Here is a 13,392-nt window from a genome sequence, read left to right as displayed (position 1 = left end):
GTGGGGTGTGGTCTGGGTAATCTGGTTGAAAGAGGGGGAAGGGGAAGACCCATCATTACTGTGGTGGCCTGCAGGAGGGGGAGCAGTTGGACCCGGCAGATCCAGACCACGTGGTGTTGGAGTCTGCAACGTGGACACTGTGGGCCTGGTGCTGAGCCTGGAACTGGTGGAGTTACAGAAGCTTGGAGGCCCACACAACCCGAATCCTGTCACGGCTACAGAACCCTACAGATCACATCTTGCACTACAATGGACTTGCTTTCCGACTGTGTTTGTACTAATGGCTTGCATTCTCCGCAGTCTTTTTCTTTTCACTATCTTGCACAATTCATGTATCATTTATGCATAATATATGGTTTTGTGCTTTGTCTGAGTCTATATGCCTGTGATATTGCTGCAAAAATGTTTTAATTGTGCCTGTACCTCACTATTGATGTGCATGTGATATTAAACTTGACAACTTGGGTTTTTAGTGACTCCACATCCACCAATGTGGTTGATTCTTAACAAAGTCAGTTCAGGACAATTAAGATAGGCAATTAAGTATGGATGGGAAATTCTGGGAATACCAGCATTGTTCCTATCCACGAATGGCCTCCTCCTGCACCCATTTTCTATATTTCTATGAACTGTTGATGACTATTCTGGTCACCTGTCTGCACGTTCTCAAAGCGTGCCCGTCCTCACTGCACCGAGGTGGTCCCTTGGAGGACAATCTGCAAGACATTTGCCCCAGAGCAAAGTCTCTGTGATCTATGCTTCAGTCAGCCTCAGCTCTGATGCAGCAGCCTCACGGCTGAGCAACAGGTCAATGCTTTAAGCCCCATTCCAGAAAGATGAGAAATGATCTAAGCCGACATTCCAACGCAATATTATACTAATTAGTGGCAGGAGTATTGAGGCAAGAGTTGCATTCATTTTCAGTAGATAGCTGGCAATTTATTGCCCACCTCTACCTGGCCATGAGAAGCTGGGAGCTGAGCCATTTTCTTGTCAGTCCCTTCCAGTGAGTGTTACATGCCACTTACAACCCATGCCTTAACCTTGTCTCGGTCCTGCTGCTAGCAATCGCGGGCTGCATCATTTGCTGAGGAGTTACAAATGGAATTGAACATAGCAATCATCAGCAAATATCCCCACTTCTGACACAATTATGAAATGAAGGTCATTGATGAGGCAGCTGAAGATGGTTGAGCCGAGTTGAACTCCCACAGTGGGATGAGGCTGATTGATCTCCAACAACCACAAACATCTTCATTTGGGCAAGTATGATTCCAACTAGCAGAGGTTTCACCCTCTTAACTTCAGTTTTACCAGGGGTCCATACGGTCACACTTGCTCAAAGCTGTTGTGATGTCAAGGGAGTGTTGCTCTCCCCACTCCCATGGTATTCAACAATTTAAATCACACCTACGCTAGTTCCACCTGCCTGCAACATTCTCTATGATTCTATCATGGGCATGTGGGACGAGCATAGATGGTGCATTTTGGTCAGCATTGGGCAAGTTGGGCTAAAGGGCTTGTTTCTGTGCTGTATGACTCTATGACTTTGTTCCGTGTTTGGATCAAGGTTGTAATGAGGTCTGGATCAGGGTGGTCAAGGTGAAACCCAAACTGGACATGGGTAAGAAGGGTATTGGTGAGTGAATCTTGTTTGATTATGCCCCCTCCCATTCCCAATTTGATCTTTCTGTCCTGGGCCTCCTCCATTGTCAGAGTGAGGCCCAGTGCAAATTGGAGGAACAGCACCTCATATTTTGCTTGGGTAGTTTACACCCCAGCAGTATGAACATTGACTTCTCTAACTCCAGATAGCCCTTGCTTTCTCTCTCCATCCCCTCCCCTTCCCAGTTCTCCCACTAGTCTTACTGTCTCCCACTACACTCTATCTTTGTTCCGCCCCCTCCCCTGACATCAGTCTGAAGAAGGGTCTCGACCCGAAACGTCACCCATTCCTTCTCTCCAGAGATGCTGCCTGACCCGCTGAGTTTCTCCAGCATTTTGTGTCTACCTTCTATTTAAACCAGCATCTGCAATTCTTTCCTACACACATTGCTTGATTATGCTGTCACCTGCTAGATACTTACAGCAATATAGAAAATATCAGGCCAAAGGAAACTAAGATTTCACTCATTTACTTTCTACCATGCCTGTTGTCACAAGATACAGACATAGTTGAAGACTAACTGTTACATAAACATTCAATAAAGGCCGAAAATCAGTTAGTTCATGGTGACTCTTGTAGTCTACTCAAACCCAGACATTATAGACAATAGAGACAATAGACAATAGGTGCAGGAGTAGGCCATTCAGCCCTTCGAGCCAGCACCGCCATTCAATGCGATCATGGCTGATCACTCTCAATCAGTACCCCGTTCCTGCCTTCTCCCCATACCCCCTCACTTATGATTTAATAACTTCACCTGCAAGGCCACCATTTATTGCCTACCCTTAAATGTCCTTGAGAAGGTGGTGGTGAGCCACTCTCTTGAAGCAATACAGTCCTTCTGGTGAAGGTGCTCCAACAGTGCTGTTGAAAAGGGAGTTAAAGGACCTAGACCCAACAGTGATGAAATACTGGCAATATATTTCCAAGTCAGGTGTCTTGGAAGGGAACCTGCATGTGGTGGTGGGCCTTGTCGGCCTGTACTTGCCCCACGAGGCACCAGGAGCTGTGGAAGTGCTGCAATGCTGTCGGATGAGCCTGGGTGAGCAATTGCAATGCAGTTTTGGTTTGGTTTATTATTATACAGTAGTCACAAGCTATCCAGTGAAAAACATTTCATTACATGAGTACATTCAAGCCATACATAAGTACAATAGGTAATTCAAAGAGAAAAATATCAGAGTGCAAAATATCGAATTACATTATGGTGTTATGGTTACAGAAAAAGTACAGATAAAAAAACCTGAAAGAGCCGTAATGAAGTAGGTTGGAAAACCGTGACTACACCCTTAACTTATGAGGATCGTTCAGTAGCCTGATAACGGCAGGGAAGAAGCTGTTCTCGAATCTAGTAATACATGTTTTCAAGCTTTAGTATCTCCTGCCCGAAGTGAGAGGGAAAAGAGGGGAATGGCCAGGGTGTAAATGGTTTTTGATTATGTTGGCAGCTTTTCAAAGGCAGTGTGGTGTAGATGGAGCCACTGGCGATGGAGGCTAGTTTATGTGATGGACTGGTGCATACAGTGTTTGTGTACGGTGCACACTGCAGGCATTGTGCAGCAGAGGTGAAGGAAGGACTGGATGTTCAGGGTGGTAGATGCCTAATGTCCCAGTTCTCCAGAGTCACTCTTGCTTCTTTACAATTACATTGTGCCCCTGGGAGCTGTTACTGGATGAAATTCATGGACCATAGGTCTCACAACATCAAATGACATCCGTAGATCAATGAGAGAAGCAGAACTGTGAACGCTGACAGGATTCAGTGTGATCACAGCAACATTCTGGTCCTCTAACGCACTCCAAAAACACAATTACTAGGCAACCGGTTGCTAGGATACAGTGTGGCTGGCCTCTCCCCCAGAGATAGTTCCCACCCTTCAACTCTCAGGAAAAAACATTTATTTTGTGTTTATTGCTGTCAGGAAGCCCAATCGCAATTGCTGTCTCACACCGTGACATCTGGTGAGAAACTATCACCAGCCCTGCCCTGAGCACAGCTTTTGCATTTTGTTCAGGCTGGAAGTGCCTGAGGAGATATTTAAACAAGGGTAGCAAGAAGTTATTACCAGAAATACCACATTAAAGAAACTCGTTATTTGTACATTTTTAATTCTACTCCTTGCTGTACTTTCAGATTTTCTTTAAGCATTGCATGCCAATTCTTTTCACCTGCCCTGACATCTCTGACACCTCTTTCACCTTGGTCAATCTCTCTATCTTCATTACAGGGAACAAACTACTGACTGACATCTTCTATAAACACACCAATTCCCAGAGTTATCTTGCCTGCACTTCCTCTCATCCTGCCTCTTGCAAGGACGCCATCCCCTACTCGAGGCCCTTCTTCAGACTGAGAGTGAGTCTAAAGATATGGAAGGGTAAGGTATGAAAATGACAGAGCAGAGCAGATAATGGTAAGGAAATGTAGAATGGTTCATTGTTAGCTTAGGGGAAGCTGACAACACCGCATACAATCAGTATTATTTAATCAGGAGGACAGTAGAACTAATTGGAGAACTAGGATGGGGGACGGAAGGAGAGAGAGGGAAAGCAAGGGTTACTTGAAGTCAGAGAAATCAATAGTCATACCGTTGGGTTGAAAGATGCCCAAGCAAAATATGATATATTGTTCAAAAACATTCTGTGTATCCTGATGGACACAGGCAGTTCCATTTCCCCACCACATCTACTGGCTCTTTACACAACCATTGCACCATTCTGCTATTATGCATTTGTCATTGTATTTGTTGTAGTCTCTATCATTACCATGTATACTGTGCACTCCACGAGCTTTATGCAAACAGAGAATTTCATTGCATTTGACAATAAAATCTGAATCTGAGTCTAATATCCCATGCTGAATGAGCAGAAATTTCCTATAACTAAATATGTAGAAAAAAATAAGCTGTCACCTAGAACATCATCTCTCAAGAAACTATCAGGAACTAATCTGATCACCCTCCTGATCACCAAGATACTTAGAATTGCACCCAATGCTGAGATTAATCATCTTTCCCTCTCACTTCCCTTTCTCCTGACTCTAGTCTGAAGAAGGGTCTCGACCCGAAACGTCACCCATTCCTTCTCTCCAGGGATGCTGCCTTTCCCGCTGAGTTACTCCAGCATTTTGTGTTTAACCTCCAATCACATCTATTGTTGGATACTTGGGAGGAAGGAGCTAAGGGAATCACCCAGTGATTTATAGATGAAAGTGAAATCGTGTTGTACATTTGTTAGTATTTTATTGCTCTTGGTCTGATTTGTTTTATCACTATGAATAATGGAACACACTCACACACACACAGATATGTGAAAGATACATCTTCTGGATGCGCTGGGACGCCTCCTCAGTGATGTGACCTGCAGTCATGGGGTGTTTCGGGTTTCATAACATCAGACACCCTTGCCCAGACGACCCAGCCAGGGTTGATCAGGCCCCGACTTGCATCCCAGCAGCAACCGCCCACGGATCAGCCCTCTTAATAACTACTCTGCAGGGGTTGGGAGATTCTGATGCGTGGAGGGACTGGGCTCTGTGGGGTGAGTCCTGGCCGGGCTCCTCCTGCGTCTCACCAGGTTCAAGGCCTGTGCCCTGCACCTCTTTCTCCTAGATAGAGTTGTAACATAAAATTATTCCCCATGTCTGTCATGACATTGTAAATAAAAATATAATTATTCATTTTCATGTTATTCACATTGCTCCTGACTGCCATCTTTTTCCATACTATTATAAAACAAGATTGTGTTGCGTCTGTGGGATTGCACATGGTGACAACAGCATAACCTGTCAGAATGAAAAGACTTGGGTTCACTGTCAATCAGGCTTGGTGACGGCCTAGTTGTTAGCGGCTGTGATTGAGTTACACACATTATTTGCATGTAGCTATCCTCCACTCATTGCATTTTGCTGGAGGTATTACCCCTCTCTTTTGGGGAAATATTGCTGTAGATTTCTTCCAGTTTTCTGAGTGAATTGATGTTGTTTGTGGTGTGTCATACAACCAGGATTGCTTCCAACATATCCGCTGGCTCAGTGTGGTCAATAATTCATATTCTGACACCTTTGCAAATCTCTTTACATATTCCATTTTGTGGCTCGATGTTTCATGGCCTTTTTTTTAACATGATCTGTTCCCAGAACCCATACTTTTTGTGTCCATTTGTGCTAAACTCCAAGGTCCTATTTAGAACAATTACCTCTGTCATATGTCCCGCCCCCAGTACCAGCTTAGTTGGGTCCCCTGCTAAGTGCGAAGAATTCGCTAAATTTTTCACCAACAAAGTTGAGAACATTAGAATGAACATTTCCCCTCCCACCCGTGACCTAGCTGTCTCACTAGTCTGTTCATCTAAATTAGACTGCTTCCAACCCGTCACTCTATCCTCCCTTGCAAAGCTTGTCTCCGCTATGAAACCTGCAACCTGCCCCCTTGATCCTGCCCCCACTGCCCTTCTGAAGGATGTCATTGCAATAGCCGGTCCCAGCATCCTCTCTATTATCAACAGTTCTCTGGCCACTGGCACTGTTCCAACCAGTTTCAAGCACGCGGTGGTCCAGCCCCTACTGAAAAAACCTAACCTAGACCCCACCTTGCCTAGCAACTACAGACCCATTTCCAAACTGCCATTCCTGTCAAAAGTCCTTGAAAAGGCAATCCTAAACCAATTAGTGCCCTACCTGCACCAAAACACCATCCTGGAATGTTTCCAGTCAGGTTTCAGAGCCCACCACAGCACAGAGTCTGCCTTGTTGAAGGTACACAACGACCTGCTTCTCGCCATCGACACCGGCGACTGTGCAATCCTGCTCCTTCTCGACCTCAGCGCAGCGTTCGATACAGTGGACCACACCATCCTTATTGACCGTCTCCGGTACGCGTTGCCATTGATGGCACTGCCCTGAGCTGGTTCGCTTCGTACCTCAAAGATAGGAGTTTCGCCATCAACATAGGCAGTTATTCCTCTGCTCCAGCTAGCCTCTCCTGCGGAGTTCCACAAGGCTCCATCCTAGGCCCCATTCTCTTCTCTCTATACATGCTCCCCCTTGGCCAAATCATTCAAAGGCACGGCATTTCTTTCCACTGCTATGCCGATGACACTCAGCTTTACCTCCCCCTGAAACCCAACAACCAGTCAAATTTAAACAGCCTCTTACACTGCCTTGAGGACATAAAATGTTGGATGGCACAGAACTTCCTCCAATTAAATGAGAGCAAGTCTGAGATCATCCTATTCGGCCCCCCCCCGACTCCATCAAATTGATAACAGGCAGTCTTGGAAGTCTATCCTGCCTAGTCAAACCGCATGTCAAAAACCTCGGCATGATATTTGACTCTGCATTAAAATTTGATAAGCAAGTCAACGCTGTGGTAAAAGCCAGCTTCTTCCAACTTCGAACCATAGCTAAAATCAAACCTTTCCTCCAATTCGACGACACAGAAAAAATCATTCACGCTTTCATTTCCTTCCGCCTAGACTACTGCAACTCCCTATACACTGGGATCAGCCAATCTTCCCTGTCCCGCCTGCAACTGGTCCAAAACGCCGCAGCGAGACTCCTGACAGGTACCCGTAAAAGGGACCACATCACCCCGATTCTGGCCTCTCTCCACTGGCTCCCTGTACGGTACAGAATCAACTTCAAGCTCCTCCTATTCACGTATAAAGCCCTAAATGGACACTCCCCCCCCCACATCAAAAATCTTCTAACCCCCCTCTCTAACTCCAGGTCCCTCAGGTCGGCCGACTTGGGGCTACTCACTATCCCGCGGTCTAGGCTTAAGCTCAGGGGTGACCGCGCTTTTGCGGTTGCAGCTCCTAGACTGTGGAACAGCATCCCTCTCCCCATCAGAACTGCCCCCTCCATCGACTCCTTTAAGTCCAGGCTCAAAACCTATTTCTACTCCCTAGCGTTTGAGGCTCATTGAGGAGGTGCTGTGAACTGTTTGCGTGCTACTGTATGTTTCTTTTTTTTTTCCCATTGGAACCTAATCAGATGTACAGCACTTTGGTCAACGTGGGTTGTTTTTAAATGTGCTATACAAATAAAATTGACTTGACTTGACTTGACTAAAGAGGGTGCAGAAAAGGTTTTTAGGAATGTTGCCAGGACTGGAGATCCCGAGTTATAGGGAGAGACTGAATCGGCTAAGGTTATCAATGAGGCAAAGGAGGCTGACTGGTGACTATATAGAGGTTTATAAAATTATGAGAGACATAGATAAGGGATGGGTCAGTCTTTTTCCCAGGGTAGAGGAATAATGGCTAGATGGCATAAGTTTAAGGTGAGAGGAGAAAGATTTAGAGGGGCAAGTTTATCACAGAAAAGGTGGTGGGTATGTGGAACAAATTGCCAGAGAAGTGGTAGAGACGAGTGCAATAACACCATTGAAGATACATTTAGACAGGTGCGTGGATAGGAAATGTTTATAGAGATATTAGATTAGGCCAGTTTAGATTATGGTCATATATACCAGGATGCAATAAAATTGTTTGTTCACATGAGGCTCACAGAGAAAACAGTGTACAAACATTCATGATAAGAATCATTGAGTTATAGAGCCATACAGCACGGAAACAAGACCTTCAGCCAACTTGCCCATGCTGACCAAGATAACCAATCTATGCTAGTCCTACCTGCATGCATTTGACCCTTATCTAAACCTTCTCTATCCATATATCTGTACGAATGTCTTTTAAATGTTACTTTTGTATCTAGCTCAACTACCTCCTCTGGTAGCTCTTTCCATATACCCACCATAAATACAACAATGAATAAAATGACAAGTACAAAACATTCTGATGATGCAAAATTGTAGTACAAAATCCCAATAGTGTGAAAAAGTAATAAAGCCCAATAATGGAATATCTCAAAGCGATAGAGTTAAGAGTAAAAGTACATGGCAGGTACCTTCGGGAATGGGGTGCAAAATATGTGATTGATTCAGGAGTTGGATAGGAGTAGGGGAAAAAAAGTTTGTCTTAAATCCGGACATCTTCAAGTTCCTGTGTCTTCTCCCAGAAAGGTAGAAAAGTGAATGGCCAGGGTCAAACACAGGGAAATTTGATCAGCGCAGTTAGGCATCTTGGTTGGTGTGGTCAAATTCTGTATGAATCTATTTTCTTTTACTTCTTTGCCACTTTAGCAGCCAACAACTGAGTTATTTTTTGGCATGTTTAGTTTATAACCCTCTGGGATATAAACTGTTTCCGCATCACATTAAATTCTTTTTTTTAAACCTCCCACTGATCTCCTTCTGTCTTACTATTAACAGTTCACAGTATCTGAGCTGAAGGATGAAATTAGTGTCTCCTCCACTGAGTTCTCTCATCATTGAACTGATTTTATCCTTAATCATTAAACCTGCTTGTGGGAACAGCAGCAGGATGGTTCAGCAACTTGCGTGGTAATTATCTAGATACTTTAAAACTGCCACCAAGGCTTGGAAATTAAATGCACTTAATTAAATAAATTGAAATTAAGAAGCAGATATCAGTAATGAACATGAAACTTTAGAATTGTAGTTAAACCCTATTTAAAACACTCATGTCCTTTGGGGAAAGGAAACCTCTGCTGTTATTTTGTCTTATGAATATATGGGAGCAAACCTTTGGCGATGTGTTTGACCTTGGGATTACACAGCCTGGTGTAACTCCATGCCAAACAAAATGGCCTGCAGTTTGCAGCAGATGTTCCATATGTGACTACCAATATTTTCCCAGCAAGGTTTGGGGTTTCCATGCATGGATGATTTGAGGCAGACATCCCAGGTCAAGTTGACAGAGTCTGAAGAAAAGTCTCGACCCGAAAAGTCACCTATTCCTTTTCTCCAGAGATGCTGTCTGTCCTGCTGAGTTATCTCCAGCTTTTTGTGCCTTTCTTCAGCAAATTGCGAGGGTTTGTTCAAGTGTTTGGACATCTTGGAGTACAGCAAGACACAGCAGTTGTGATGATCCCCACCAGGTTAACACCAGTGCTGGGATAACTCCATGACTGGCTCCAGTGGAGCCAAACACCGCAAGGGAAAGGCTTTGGACTTATTGTGACTCTTATGTTTCAGTCTCTTTAAACACTTCTGCGTTCTCAAGTGGTTTGTATTTTAGCTTTTTAAAATATTTTTAATAATGAGAAAACTGTTCTTCAGTCAATTTGTTTCTCCTCACCCCTATCTGTCTGGAATTCCTGTGATCAACAGAATTAGAAGCATCCTGGCAGATTTGTCCCAGAGTGACCTGTGCTTCCACCAGCTGACCAGTTGAAAGATAGCAGTGTCCTTTCCAAACGGTGCCATGGCATTTATAAAGAGAGTTGGCAGGAACTGCAGATGCTGGTTTACACAGACGATAGACACAAAATGCTGGAGTGAATCAAAATGCTGGAGGCAGCATCTCTGGATAGAAGGAATGGGTGACATTTCGGGTCAAGACCCTTCTTCAGACTGAGAGTCAGGGGAGAGGGAGGCACAGAGATGTGGAAGGGTGAGCTGTAAAAATGAGACATCCAAGGGGATGCAGGTCAAGGAAAAAGTAGAATAGATCATTGTTAGCTGGGGGAAGGTTTTAATTTGCCAAGAATATAGGGAAGAGTTAGACAGAACAAAGGGTAAAGGACATTGGACAAAGGTACTGTGTGAGGAGACATCTGGTTGGAGTAAAATTGTGCATTACACAATAGGATTAGTTTAGCTAAGATTAGTTTATTTTAGTTTAGTGTAATTTAGTTTCGTTTATTGTCACGTGTACCGAAGTACAGTGAAAACCTTTTAATTTGCATGCTGTTCAGTCAGCAGAAAGACTTTACTTGATTACAATCAAGCCACCCACAATGTACATTCAGGATAAAGGGAATATCGTTTACTGCAAGATAAAGTACAGAAAAGTCCAATTAAAGACAGTCTGAGGATCTCCAATAAGGTAGATGGTACCTCAGGACTGCTCTGTAGATGGTGATATGATGGTTCAGTGGCCTGATAATAGTTAACAAGATGGTAATATGATAACATGGGATTCATATTCAGAATAATATGGGTAGCTCAGGGGGCGGCACAATGATGCATTGGTAGAGTTGCTGCCTTACAGCGCCAGAGACCTGGAATTGATCCTGACTATGGGTGCTGTCGGTATAGAGTTTGTACGTTCTCTCTGTGACTGCATGGCTTTTATCAGAGCAGTACGGTTTCATCCCACACTCCAAAGGCATATAGGTTTGTAGGTTAATAGGCTATAGATAAATTGTATATTGTCCCCAGTGGGGTCGGATAGTGCTAGTGCATGGGATGATCACTAGTCGGCGTGGACAGTGGGTCGAAGGGTCTGTTTCCGTGCTGTTTCTCTACAGTCGAAAAGCCTAAAGTCTAAAGTAATAAATGTCCTCTCCTTTTGCTGAGTGCTGTCCAATGTTCTTTACAGTTTGTGAGGGATTAAATTAACATGGGCCTAATTGAAGATATGGGGGGAGCTAGATGAGCAGTCCTAGTGCAGTAGGCTGATAGGGGACTTAGGCTAACCTCTCTCTGCCAACAAGGTACAGCCTGGTCATTCATTCACCAGGATAGATAAGTAACCCCTATTGCCATGGGAACATTTCAAGTGGATTTACACAATCCCTTTATTCATTTGTAATTTATATTTCACAAAATAAATTAAACTATTTCATCATAGCACACTTTTCCTTGCTCTTTAAAATGCTATAACAGTGGTATGTAGCTTTTATTTTGAACAGGTATTATGAGCGCTTCTGAAACTGGAGAGGGTCATTCAGCAGTGTTGGTGGACCCATCCTGGCTGGTGTGTCCCCCCTCTCCCCTCCTCCCCACCGTTCTCCGTCAGTCCTAATGTACAACACAGAACACTGGGATATTGTAACAATCACCGTCTTGGCCCTGGATTATCTACCCTGGAAGCTGAAATCTCACAGTCTTTAGTGACCGAGGGAAAAAAAGTCTTCCAAGAGAAATTTAGTTTATAAACGGCCTCTCTGCCTTTACAAACAAATCTATGGGCTCTGAGAAAATAATATTCCTGAAACAATGAGGGGTGGTGTAATAAACTTATTAATGGTGAAAATTAGTAACTGTGAACAAAAAATAACACAAACCATATGTGATACTTGTCGGGGAATTACCATTCATTTCTTAGCTTGGTACTTGAAGCAATCAAATGCAAATGCTTGTTATATAATGCTATGCCTGACGGTCTGTCACCCACGCGTGTTTCTCTCAACCACTGGAGGTAAGGCGATTGTGAGGAAGGGTGCAGGGTAGGACATGAGGGGGGAAGGAACAGGAGCGGGACAGTAGGGGAGAGAAGGAATGGGTGGGAAGTGGGGTGGGATGGGATGGAGAATGAAGCAATAGGTGAGGGGGATGAAGAGTGTGAAAGAGGGAAGAGAAGGAATAGCTGGGGATGGGAGGGGAGGAACAATGGTTGGGAAGGGGATGGGAGGGAAGGGGAAGGAAGGGGTGAGATGGGAAATGAAAGGAAGCATGGATAAGGGGAGGATATTTGGGGCAAGGGTAATGGGGAGGGAGGCAGAGGAAATCAATTGGATCCGTTGATGAATTCTGTTAATTGAACCTAAGATGATTTTCAGGAAATGTCCGCACATCAGACATTCTGCATCATTTACCAGCAGGCTTTGAAGTGAAGGCTTTTCTGTTAAACATAAGCGCGAGCTGTCATTTTTCCGTTACCATGGAAACTCAAGATCAGACTGGTGCTATGCCTGTTACCATTTTTACATAGAAGCAAATCACATATCCCAGCTGGAATATTGCTGACTGCGGGTGTATTCCCAGGGCCCGCTCTCAGCGATGACACACTGCCCTCATCAGTGAGAATGCAAGCTGGGATGTTTGAAGCCTGCTTGAAGAAGCTTCCAACACGAATGTTTACTTTCTGTTGACCCTCTCAGGTCCACAGGCAGAATAGTTAATATTCTGAACAGTTAATCCCACCCTTCACAGCCAGGCTGCCTGCAGAATCCTACCTCATGGGCTTGGGTTTGAGTGTCGCTTAACACAGACACTGGAAAGGTTTTGCGTGATTCATCTAAAATACCCTATTCTTTGTGGTAATTAAATGGTTGCTCGATTGCTCTCTGTCATTTCTCTGCCAGTGAGGATGTAAACGCACCAAGTACATGCTGAACCGATTACTCATGAGCTCCTTGATAGCTTTAGGAAGCAATGTGTTTGATCTTGATACTGCATCTCGGAGGATTTTGCCACAATTAGTCTCCATGCTTAGATATTGCTGTCAGACGGTGTGGGAGCAGAATACTGATTGCCTACTCAGTGAAACAAAAAAAATGAAGAAGCTTTTTTCAGCTAAATTCCCAACACTAAACAAAATAGCAATGAGATTACATACATAATATTACACTGGAGAAGGCATTGCCAGGAGTGTGTGGGTGGTTCTGTTAAGAATGAATTGGTGGCTGAATGCCGCATACATGGCTTTTCCTGACGTGTGCCATAGGCAACATATGTTTAAGTGAGAGGGAGACACAAGAGTCTGCGGTTGCTGAAATCTTCAGTAAAAAACAAATTGCTGGAGGAACCATGCGAGTCAGGCTGCATCTGCGGAGGGAAATGGTCAGACAATGTTCTCGGTCAGCTCTCTGAACTTTTCTTATCCCTGTCCAAATGTCTTTTAAATGTTGTAATTGAACCTTGCCTCTACCACCTTCTTTGGCACCTCATTCCATATACCCACCACCATGTGAA

Source organism: Rhinoraja longicauda, chromosome 18, assembly GCF_053455715.1.
Source record: "Rhinoraja longicauda isolate Sanriku21f chromosome 18, sRhiLon1.1, whole genome shotgun sequence".
Taxonomy (NCBI): domain Eukaryota; kingdom Metazoa; phylum Chordata; class Chondrichthyes; order Rajiformes; family Arhynchobatidae; genus Rhinoraja; species Rhinoraja longicauda.
Note: the sequence above shows the minus strand (reverse complement) of the source record.